Here is a 12660-nt window from a genome sequence, read left to right as displayed (position 1 = left end):
AAAATACGCCTTCCCTAAAAAATATCTTTTGTAGACCTAAGTTCTGAACGAGCGCCATGGTTACTGTTGGGCTTTAATACATGTTAACCTCCAATTAGCATATTTTCATTGCTTATCCCTCAGTAAGTATCATATTCTGCATGACAGTAATTCAGAAAGCTCCCAGTTATTTGAGCAGCCTGTGATGCACACAGACATAGCTGCACATATGTTTTGTTTTCTTTTTAATTAATAGACTTTATTTTAAGAGCAGTTTTAGGTGACAGGAAATTGAGTGCACAGTTTCCCCTTATTATTAACATCTTTCATTACTGTGGTACATTTGCTAAAATTGATGAAGCAATATTGATACATTATCATTAACTAAAGTCCGTAGTTAACATTAGAGTTCACTCTTCACGTTGCATGTTCTATGAAGTTTTACAAATGTACAATGTACTCGCTATTCCAGTATCATATATAATATCTTCACTGCCCTAAAAATCCCCTATGCTCCACCCATTCATCCTCCCACCCCGCCCAATCCCTAACAACCACTGATCTTTTTACTGCCTCCATTCTTTCAACTTTTCCAGAATGTCATCTAGTTGGAATCCTACGGTATATAGACTTTTCAGATTGGTTTCTTTTCTTTAGCAATACGCATTGAAAGTGCCTCCATGTCTTTTCATGGCTTGATAGCTCATTTCTTTTTCGTGTTGAATAACATTCCGTTGCCTGAATGTACCACTGTCTATCCATTCACCTGCTTGCTTCTCACCTGTGTGTTTCTGAAATAAATTCCTAATTGTTCAGAATCATTCAATCTCGCTTCAGGTGCAGCTTGTGTTCCCAGACCCTATGGTACTGCACATTCCTGCATTTAAACAGTAAATTCAAATTTAAAAGTATTAGCCCTCCGAATGTGAAACAAAAAACAGAACTCAAGTTCCTTCAATTCTGTCATTCCATGGGATGACGTGGAGGTTTGTTTCATGTTTAAAATGGAAAACTGATGCTCAGTGTGAACTGAGAAGTGGAATGCTTGTGTTTGATAAGCATGATTTTTGTTTATATATGTAATATTTTACTGAATTTAAACAATATCTTTGAAACTGAAATTTCTGTTTGTTTCAAAACTAAAGAACAAATTAAATAATTATTACTGAATATTACATAATTATTAGTCAAAATATTGTTGTCATGTTGACAATTCTAAGATGGCCTCCAATTTTCCCACTCCTTGGTGTACATGGCCTGAATAAATGCCTTTGCTTTGAGTGTAGATGGGATCTGCTAATATATTGGAATACTTAGTTAGTTGACTTCGAGTTAATGAAAGAGATTATCCTGGGTGGGCCTGGACTAATCAGGTGAGCTCTTTTAAGGAAGGTGAACGGCAGAGAGATTTCCCCTGCTGGCTTTGAAGATGCAGCTTCCATGAGTTCCACAGCTGCAAAGAAATTAATTCTGCCAAAAATCACGAGTTTAGAAGAGGACCTCAAGCCTTAGATGACCCTAACTCCCAGCTGACACCTTGATTACAGCTTCGTGAGACCCTGAGCAGAGGATTCAGCTAACCTGCGCCTGGACTCCTGACACACAGAACTGTAGATAATAAATATGTGTTTGTGGAAATTTGTTACAGCAGCAATAGAAAACTAGCACACATGCCTAAGGCCTCACAGCTGGCTAAAGGCAGAGCTAGGGTAAGCACATTCCAGTCTTCACTATGTAAGAATCCTTATTACTGCTCTGCAGATGCCAAAACAGAGAACTTAAGTGTCTTAGCCAAGGTCACATAGTGGATAAGTGGCTGAGTGAGAAGAGAAGGCAGGCCTATCCGACTGCTGCAGGGGGTTTGCTCCATGGATGATCCTGCAGAAGGCTAGTGAACTAAACACCCTCCCTGCTGTCATTGCCAGGTCTTTATGGTGATGATAGGAGCCCATAGCTCAGAAGGGCATTGTGGAGGAGGCAGTTCCCACTCACAGACTGGCTCCACCTCAGTCTCTCCTGGACATCTAGATGAGCGAGTGGAAACATAGGCCCACATCATTACCCATCCCAGACCTCTCTTTATTTTCTTTACATCACATTCGCAGTTACTCCATTTGTACATCTTGCCTTGTCCCTAGTCTCCCCACTCAAATGTCAGCCCTATAAGAGTCCACATCTGACATGGGCTCCCAGCGCCTCTCAGGGTGCCAGGCACACAGTAGGTACTCAACGACATTTACTGAATGCATTATGGAATGGAAAACCATGACTTCAGTTCTTCCTCTGGATCCCAAGGGAGGGAAGCACTGAGATCTAAACTCTCAGGCCCAGGAAATGCCAACCTTTCTCTTTTTCCCACAGCCCCATCTCCTGGGCTCTAGGGCTCCAAAACATACACCTTTCAGGTGGGGAGACAAAGCCTCCAACCTTGCCAGCTCTGCTCCAAATCACCCCACTCCATCCCACCCATGAGCACCCCCGGCCAGATCTCCTGGAACATCCGAGGTTCTCAGACACAGCACTTGCTCCCTCTGCTGGCAGAAGTGGGAAAGTGCATGAAGATCCCTCCGGGCCGGAGATCCTGGAAACACTGGCAAGGCAGGAGGGGAGAGGCTCAGGGGAGCTCCCAGCCAGGACCCCTGGCCTGAGTCCTGCCACAGTGAGAGGCGCCCTGCCCTGAGGCTTGCCCACCCTGGCCTCGGCCTCTACCCACAGGGCTGGCAAAGCAATGACATGCCTCAGAGGCTCTGTATTTGCTGAGCGAGGCCCAGTTAGAGGACCTCGAACCAGGAAGGGGGACGTTGCTTCCACCAGGAAAGCACATTACTCTTGACAATAACAGCTAGCACCGCACACCTACTGCATACATACCTCTTCTATTTTTGCAGCTGTCATGTGGACAGATATTATCATTTCTACTGTACAGATGAGGAAACTGAGGCACAAAGTAAGCGGCGGAGTCAGAATTCAAACCCAAGTTCTTAAAGTCCCTGCTCTTCACATGCCCTGAACATACGTGCCTCACACCTTATTTCTAATCCTACATCCATGGAGACCTAGTTATGGTCATGTGTGGTTTCAAAGCCCAGGCTGGCTCTGCTGTGGCTCATGCTGGGGGTGTGTAGGGGGGCGAATGGCCTGGCCCCAGGAGCAGTCCTGGCTAGGCGACCTTAGGCAAATCACTTAACCTCCCTGAACCACTGTATTCTCACCCATAAAAGAAACATAATTCCTGATTTAGAAAGTGGTTGTGGGGATTAGCGATCATGTGTGTCAAATTCCCAGCAAAGAGCAACTAAGCACAGAATAGCTGTTACTGTTTGTGGTTGTTGTCATGTTACTGCACGTGTCTGTCTCTGATATTCCTCCCTTCCCTGGAGTGTGGGCTGGCCTTTGCGACTTGCTTCCAGTGAATGGAATAAAGTGGAGGTGCTGGTGTGTGACTTCAGAGAGCTGGCAATGAAAGGGGCTGCACTTCTCCATGGCCGCTTCTAGATCACTCGCTCCAGGGAAGCCAGCTGCCATGTCATGAGGACACTCACGCCACCTGCATGACCCCTGGCCAGGAGCCACCTGAGTGAACTGGGATTAAATCCTTCAGCCCCAGCCAAGCCTTCCGATAACGGCTACCCTGGCCATCATCTCCACTGCAGCCTCGTGAGAGACCCTGAGTCAGAACTCATCTAAGCCACTCCATTCTGAATTCCTGACCCACGGAAACTGTGGAGACAATAAGTGTTTGCTGTCTTAAGTTTGTCGTTTATTAATTATAAAAATATAACTAGTACTCTTTATAATCAGCATCCTTGGACCAGCAATTCCTTTGGGTTCCAGCTGCCCAATCACCTTCATAGCTGTGGTCACGGAAAATCTGCTTTGAAGAGGGTCCAGGCGCTGGGAGCTGGCTGTGAAAGGAGGACCAATGACTAACATTTACGGAGCACTTACCTCTGCCAGGCACTGAGCCGAGCACTTTACATTTATCCTCCAAACAAAAAAAGCCAAAAGGGAAATACTATTACCATCCTCGTAGTACAGATGGAGAACCTGAGGTGCCAAGTTTCAGTAACCCACCCAAGAGTACACAGGGTGGCAGCAGACCTGGCATTTGAATCAAACTCTGTGACTCTAGCACCCAGGTGCTTACCCAGTGAGCCACATGGCCTCCTGAAGGGCAGAGTGGCTCAAAGACCCACTCCTCCCACCTGTCCCACCCCAGCTACCACCACAGCCACCACCCACTTGCTCTCCTACGAGGGGGACTAACACAGACAGGTTCTGGGACAAATCCCACGCAGCCTGTTGTGCCTTAGCCAAGGCAGTGCCTCTGCCCTCTCGCTGTTGTCAGGTGAGCCCACTGCTCACCTGCCCCAGTGAGTCGTCACCCAGCACGTTCGTGGTGAAAGGGCCCTCCAGGTCATCTAGTCCGGTCCCCACTCTCATTCATCCAGACATAGAGACAGGCTCAGAGGAGTGCAGTGGCTTATCTAAGGACACAGAGGCAGTGGAGGGAGCACCAAGGCCAGAAACCAGGTCCCCTAGCGCCTCTCAATCTGGCCTGCACACAGGAGCTGCCTTTCCCAGCCTGGCCTGCCCCAGTGCCCACTTAGGCTCCACCCACCTTCCTAGATACCTGGGATTGGAACCTGAGGCTAAACTTCCCAGCATCCTCCACTGCCCGGGCCAGAGGGAGCCAGGAGGAGGGGACTTATCTCCACCTGGGAGGTGGTGTTTTCTCACCCCACCCCCACCTTCCCCTCCAGGCAGCCTTGATTAATGGGCTGGTGCTATCTTATCTCCCAGCTGCAGTAGTTAGGGATTAATGGGTGGTGGCAGGGCCCTGGGAGAACACATCCTGCCCCCCAGATCAACCTGAGAGCTCCACAGGAGGGTGGGGAACGGGAGAAGGGACCAAGGGGGTCTGTTCTCTAGCTGCCATCTTGCTCTCCTACCTGAACTGAATGAACTGGCTGAGTCACCGCAAGATGTGTAAAGCGCTGGGGCAGTTACATTCTGCCGCTGTCAGCTCTTGGAGGCCGTGGACCCACACCTGCCCTGTGTTTGAGCTGCCCACGGTCTATCTAGGAAGTCACCTCCCCACTCCAGTCTCAGCTGCCCCATCTATAAAATGTGCACAGGTCTGGGGTTTGGAAACAAGGTTGCAGTTCTGACATTTTATTGAGTAATTTGAAAATGAGTTTAGGGATTTATTTCTCCAGCTGTGAGGCTTCGGCAAACTCCTTCACAGTCAGCTTCAATGTCCACATCTGTAAAAGGGGTATGATCATCTCTGCATTGCCCTGCATACCACATTGTTAGGATGAAACAACTTCTGGAAAGCCCCATCGGGACTGTCCCATGTCGTGCTGGGGTGTGGGCTTTGGGATCCCAGAGTAGGTCAGACACCAAACTCTGGCTGAGGGGTTCATGTCAATGTGCGTTACTGATCACAGAACCAACCCCAAATACAGACAGGCTCAGCTCTGGAAAAGAAAGGCTGCCTGAATTACAAGGTCCCTGGAAAAGGCTGAGGAAGTGGCACCAGATGTCCTCCCTCAGGGACAAAGAGACTCAATCTACCCTTGAGCAAGTGGCCAGCAGGTCTGAAGTCAGGCAGTTACCACCCAGGGCCATGCAGGGGTCCAGACTCAGAACCCATGGCTCAGAGGATGCCCACCAACCTCTTCCCTAGCTTTCTCAAAAAAAAAAAGAACAACTTGGTCACTATTTAGGGGGAAGGAAAGATATGAAGATGAGTGAAGGATGGGGTGGGAGGAAGGGAGGAAAGGAGAGAGAGAGGGAAGGAGAGAGGGGTGGACTTTTAGATGAGTAAATAGAACAAGGAAAGAATTGATGAATGAAATGAGAGGAGAAAGATAAACAGACGAATAAAAGTGGAGAGTGGATAAATGGAAGAAAGGAAAAATGTTGAGAGGGAGGAATGAAGACGAGGGGAGGGGTGAAACAAGGTGAATGTCAGCGTCTCGCTAGCTCCATCCCCCATCCCACTGGCAGGACACAGCAAGCAGGGAGCCCAGTAGAGAACTATTTCCAGAAGGACAAACAGATGGACTTTTTGGGGCCCCAGGGAGCCAGTCTGCCCTCCCCCACCCCAAAGACATTCCTAGGACCACTCCTTCCCCTTCCCTCTCTGCCTCTTCCCACTGCCCCTTCCCAAAGTGCAAAGGGCAGCACAGCCAAGGAAAGCTATCTGCTATCAGCTCCATTTATCCCAGTCTGTTTGCTTTGGGTCTGCAATTAACAGAGTCTCCTTCCCAGATCAATTAATAGTGGGGGGCCCAAAGAGGGCCCCAGGAGCCCCTACAGGCCAGGTTACTCATTGATAAACGATGGGGAATTGATGGAGGCTGCTCTCTAATCCTGTTCTGAGGTGTCCCATCAACCACCTTTTCTTGACTTTCAAAGAGTCACCCAGGTACCGGGCAGTTCTTAGCTCAGAAAAGCTGACAAGGGATGGCACCCTGCCTCATGGTGTGAGAGTCTGTACAGGTGCAGCTGGGGTCCTGGATCTGACTTCATCTGGGTAGCTCCTGAGATCAGGCTAAAAGAACTGTATAGCCTAGTGGTGAAGGTCATGGGCCCTAGGAAGGGACAAGACCCAGGTTCATAGACCCATCCCTTCCCACTTACCAGCTGTGTGATCTTGAGCAAGTGGCTTAATCACTCTGAGCCTTAGTCTTCCCCTCTGTAAAATACTAATGATGGTAGGACACACCTACATCAAGGGCTGCTGTGAGTTAACATACTTAACACACAAGTAGTGTGGCAGTCACTGACCATAGCTTCAGGCTCCTTTGGGGAACCTGAGACACCCTTCTCAGCCTTCTCATCCTCCAGGCTCCTTCTGCTGGCCTACTGGATATACTCAGCTCCCAGCAGGCACTTGGAGGTCCTGTTTCCTCACTCCAGAGGTTCCAATATAGTAGCCACCAGCCACATGTGGCCATTTACATTTAAATTAACTAAAATTAATATGACTCGGCCATTAGAAAGGAATGCAGTACTGACACGCTGCAATGTGGGTAGACCTCGAAAACGTCCTGTTAAGTGAATGAAGCCAGACACAAAATGGCACATACTATATGATTGCATTTCTATGAAATGTCCGGAAGAGGCAAATCCATAGAGACAGAAAGTGGTTTGGTGGTTTCCAGGGACTGGGGGAAGGGGATATGGGGAGCAACTGCTTCATGTGTATGGCTTCCCTTTCGGGGGAATAAAAATATTTTGGAATGAGATAGAAGTGGTGTTTGCATAACACAGCGATTGAACTAAACGCCACTGAACTGTTCACTTTAAAATGGTTCATTTTATGTTATGTAAATTTCATCTCACTAAAAAAAATTAAATGAAATTAAAACTTTGGTTTCTCACTAGCACTAGCCACATTTCAAGTGCTCAGTAACCACATGTGGCTAGCAGCTACTTAACTAAAGAGCATAGGTACAGACTATTCCCACCACTGCAATTTTATTAAACAAACTCGACCTTCAGGTCATCAAATAACAAGAGTGATAAAACCTCTTCACATTTGTGATCTTATCTGATCCTCTCAACAGGATGGCGTTATTATTTTCCTATAAGAGATGGGGAAATTGGGACCCAGAGAGGGTAAGTGCAACCCTAAGTTTGCACAGGCAGGGGCAGGCCAGGGACTAGCATTGGTCTTCGGGAGTCAAATCTGGGGTCCTTTCTGCCTCTCTCAGAGACGAGCTTGGGCCCAAGAAGTAAAAACCAAATCGTCTGGCTGTGCTGCCCACGTATCTGACTCTCGGTTTCCTCTCAGATCTGCTTTCTCCGAAAAGGGCCCTGGCACCAATTTAAAGCAGGAAAGGGTGTGAAAGTGTGCGGTCTGGAAGTCGAAGGGTGCTGGGTTCCTGTTTGTTCACAAGAACTGTGGGGAAGAGGACTTATTGCCAAATGATTTGGAATTTTAACAAAAATTCCAGGAAGCCAGAGGCTGGGTAATGTGCATGGAAGGGAAAGAATGCACCTTTTCCTGACCCTGAGTTGCCTGGACACGTAACTAGGTCAAGAGGGCACAGACCTCTTTGTCTCTAGCCGACCCCGAGCTGTCTGCAGAGCCCTCCGGGGTGGGCTGGGGAGGAGCACATCTCTGGCTAAAAAGGCATGAAACTTTTCCTGACCTTGGCACAATCCAGACTCATGGGGCAGTGGACATGCATGGAATCTGAGGAGAGTCAGAGCCTTGTTCAATTCCAGCTCCATCACTTACTGCCTGGTGACCTTGAGTAAACTACCTAACCTCACTGAGCCTCAGTTTCCTCATCTGTAAAATGGGGACTGTACACGCCTTTCTCAGTTGCTGTAAATATGAAAGAAGATGTGACTCCAAAACACCCTAGAAAGGTGAATTATTCCCATCAGGAACCCAGCAATTCTCAGCTGCATGAGGTCCTCCTTAAACACGAGCTCCTGGGATGTCTTAAGACTCAAGTCCTCGTTAATAATAATACTAATAATAGCATCGTGCCAGACTGACTGAAAAGTGATTACAAAATCCCAGATGGAGAGACGGGCTGGCTGCCCCGCCTATACTCTGAGTGTGTGCAGTGCAGTCAGATCCATCTGGAAGAGTCTCAGCTATGTGACCTTGGGCAAGTTCCTCAGTCAACTTTGATTTTTCATCTGTAGGTAAGGATGTAATAACATCTACCTCTCGGCATTGCTGAGAGGTTTAAATGAGATAATAAAGCACTTAGCACAGTGCCTGGATATGTAAATGTCTGCTAACACCACTATTAATCAGAGCCCTGAGCTGAGGGCTCGGCAAGGCAAGATGGACATGAACCTAACTAACCACATCCCTGGGCAGAGAGGAGCTTCCAGGAGGGAGAGAATTCTCATTTTAGCCTCAAGGAGGCCCATGAGCCTTGGAGAGTGGCTGTGACCAACAAGGGAGGGGCAGAAAAGGAGAGCAAGCATGGCGCCTTCTGAAAGGCCAGCATTTCTCATCCTGGTCCCCTGACCACAGCATCAGAACCACCTGGGAGTGACATGTGTTGAACTAGAGTCTGCAGGTGGTCCAGAAATCTGAATGCATCTTTTAACCGGCTTCCAATTGCACTGCAAATTTGGGAACCTCTTTCCTCTCCTGGCGGTGGGGGGTGCCCTGTGATGGCCTAAATCAGTCAGCCTAGTCCAGGTAGGAATAGCCACAGGAAGTTAATCCCAAACCTCATCTGCCCATTATACTAGTAACAATTAAAAACAAAAAACCATGGGGGTATACGCAGGGGTGAGGAGTAACAGCCGGCACAGCGCAGCCATTGACCAATTTCAGCAGATGCCCAATGGGTCAGGACAGACACCAACCAATAAGAACGGAGGTCTGACCAGTCAGAACATCCAGAATAGCCAAATAGGGCCCAATCAGCTGCACAAAGCCCCAGAGAGCGTTCGCACTGGTCAGGGCCACTGTAGGGTACAAGAATGCTCTCGGGTAGGGCTCTGGGCCACACCCCAGCCTAACCACACTTGCCCGCTCTGATCTGTTTTATCTGCTGAGTTCCCACAAGCCACGCCATTTGAAAACAGGATCGTCTTACTTTAAAAACACCAATGGTGAAAAGCATTGATCTATGAGTGCTTCTCAACAGGGACTCTATCAGCAATTAGGGCAGGACAACTCTTGGTCATGTGAGGCTGGGCTGGACATGGCAGGAAGTTAGCACCCCTGGCTCACGTCTCCTCCTTTTATGGGTAGAGCAGCCTAGACTCGAGAAGCCAAGCAACTGGCCCAAGGCCACAGCACAGGGAGATGAGGCGGGAATCAGTTAGAGAAAAAAAATGACCTTAGTTCAGGTCTCAGACCAACATAACCAGGGCCTCAGTTTCCCAGAAGTGGGCCGGAGTCAAATTGGGGCCCCTTTTAAGAGGGCCTCTTGTGGGCACCCACACCCTGAACCACCAGCTGGAAGAACTAGGACCAGGTAGCCCCTTCTGTGGCCTGAACCCTCAGCATGGGTCACAGAAGAACCATCCTGGGACCAGGCAAAGAGGCAGTGACCACTGTGGTGGCCCTCAGGGCAAAAGCCCAGCAGTTCCCAGGCTGATGCCCCATGTCCCTCCCTACAGAGGACAATTGGTCCATTGGCTTGGGTGGCGGGGACTGGGTTCACTGGCTGCAGCCCTACCCAGCCCCTCCCCACCCATACCCTCTCCTTAATGAGGCCACTGTTTCCCCAGGTCCCCCCAGCAGCTGGCCCCCCACCCCTATCACTCCTGCCCTGGGTTTCCCCTCCAGAGTCTTGCCCTCGAGGACCTCCTGGGAGCTTCCTGATTTCTTCCCCTGGGGCCTCTCTGACCTACCCTTGCCCTTGTTGGGCCACTCACTTCTCTCACCCAGCCTCTGTTTTTTAAATTAATCAAAGATGCATGGACTTCTGTTCAGCACGAGAGAAGGAGAATGTGTAATTCCAGCCAAAAGCAAAGAAATCTGCTGTTTTATTTACAGGCAAATGAACCATTCTGTGTTGATCTGGGGAAACATGGGGAATAATTTATGAACCTTTAGTAGGGCCTTCACAGACCCTGGGTGGTCAAGAACCACCAGAATGGAGGATAGCTTTCAGCTGAAACATTTGATAAATCTGGGGTCCCAAGGGGCCCATACAGCCACAGCCGGGGAGGAGCGTGGGGGCGGTGCACTGGCTGCCTCCCACAATCACACAAAACTCTGAACAGTTACACTGTAGCAGTTTTAAGCATCTTCATGTACTTCTTATTTAATCTTACCAACAAATCTTCTAGAGAAAGTCCCTGCTTTGCAGATGGGGAAACTGAGACACAAGGAGCTATGTCTCATCTGAGTTCCCACAGCCCATAAGAGGTAGAGGCAAAAGCCTAATAATAGGTGCCTTCGACTCTGTGTCCAGTGCTCATTCTTTCTACAAAGAGGAGGCTTTGGGGTACCTCTCTGCCCCTCACCCAGGAAGTCATTATAAAGTATTTGTGTATTTGTTCAGCAGCTGGCTGGCCCTCTCTAGACCTTGAGATCCTGAAGGCAGTGGCCAGGACAACCGGGGTCAACCCTGGTGCAGCCTTAGTTACTTGAGTCCCATGGAAATGTCTGCTCTGGCCTGGGACACTCCTCCCCTGCAAGGCAGTTTGAGTCAATACTTAACAGGATGGAACTCCCCAGCAGCCACTTCTCACATGCAGGCGGGAATCCACAAGCCACAGAGCAAAGTCCCGTGTTCAAGTCCTGGCTCTGCTTCTTGGCTGTGTGACTCTGGGCAAATTTCTGAACTTCTTTGGGTCTCAGTTTTCTCATATTAAATGGGGGATATTAACGCCTCCCTCACAGTTCAATTAGGATAATTAAATGAAATGATGTGTGAAAAAGCACGAGAGCATAATACTAGGCAGCTAGGATGGCCCAAACAAGTGTTCAAAAGATGAAAGGGAAGAAGGGAGAGAAGGAAATCAACATGAGCTTAGGGGCCTCGTCCATCACCCCTGGCCTCTCGGCAAACATGATATACCACTCAACTTAGTGCACCCGGTCCCCACCGGCTACCCCCACAGTCACCCTATAACCCTCCTACTTTTCCCCGGGCCTCCCGAGAATTCCACCAGGGCCTGAAAAAGGAGAAAGGAAGCTGGCTCCAGCCTGAGCCCGTCTGGCTCCAAGACCCTTTTCTTCTGCCACTTCTTTCCACCAAGTATTCATCCGTCCTTTTAGTCATTCGTTCATTCATTCAACATTTATCGAAGACCTACTATGTGACTGACAGTGTGCTAGGAGCAAGAGAAACCAAGATGAACAAGTCAAGGTCTTCTTGCCCTTGTGGAACTCAGTCTACTGGGAAGCCAGAAATTGAGAAAATAAACCTAGTGATATGCTGACCCGTCTGATGAGGGCTGCAAAGGGAGGTTTGGGGTTCTACAAGCATGCCCAGTGAGATAGGCTGGCCCACCTGAAGCCTCAGCAAGAACTTTACACTAAGAGCAACCAGAGCAACTGATGGTCTCGAGGGGAAGGGCGAGGCTATAGGGTTAGCAGTTTGAAATGATCACCTTGCCCCAGCAGAGTAGAAAACAATTAGAGCAGAGGCCGCCAGAGCAGTCAGGAAGGACAGGAGTGAGGAAGGACAGCAGTGAGGAGAAAGAGCACAGGTGGATTTAAGAGAAATTTAGGAGTGAGGAGCCACAGAATTTGGTGACCGTCTCTAAAGACCATTGTTCAAGAGTATTAACTAACAATTATATAAATTGTTCTTGTGTACACCATTCCAAGCAATTTTCGAATGAACTCTGATGTTCTCAATAATCCTGTAAGAAATTATTGTTATCATCCTCATTTTACAGATGAGAAAACTGAAGCACAGAGAGGTAAATAACTTGTCACTGCCGACATTAGAATCTAGTCTTATTCTAGGGTTCGTGATCTTAACCAAAACATTGAACTGCCTCTCTGATGTGCTTCTAGCTGGGGTTACCCACCAGCCACAGCCTCGGGCTCCCAGGCATGGAGACCCAAGGAGAGCTGGAGAGTATCACTCAGGCTTCACTCCATCCCTCGCCCTGGCTCAGAGAATATCGGCAGTGGCCATCCCTCATCCCACATCCTTCTGCACTTCAGATAGGCATTCTTAGAACTAGACCAAGCCCCAGGGCCAACACAGACCTGCCTCT

This window comes from Pteropus vampyrus, unplaced genomic scaffold (genome assembly GCF_000151845.1).
Source record: "Pteropus vampyrus isolate Shadow unplaced genomic scaffold, Pvam_2.0 Scaffold238, whole genome shotgun sequence".
In the NCBI taxonomy this organism is placed as follows: Eukaryota; Metazoa; Chordata; class Mammalia; order Chiroptera; family Pteropodidae; genus Pteropus; species Pteropus vampyrus.
The sequence above is the reverse complement of the archived record's forward strand: the minus strand, read 5'-3'. Positions refer to the sequence as shown.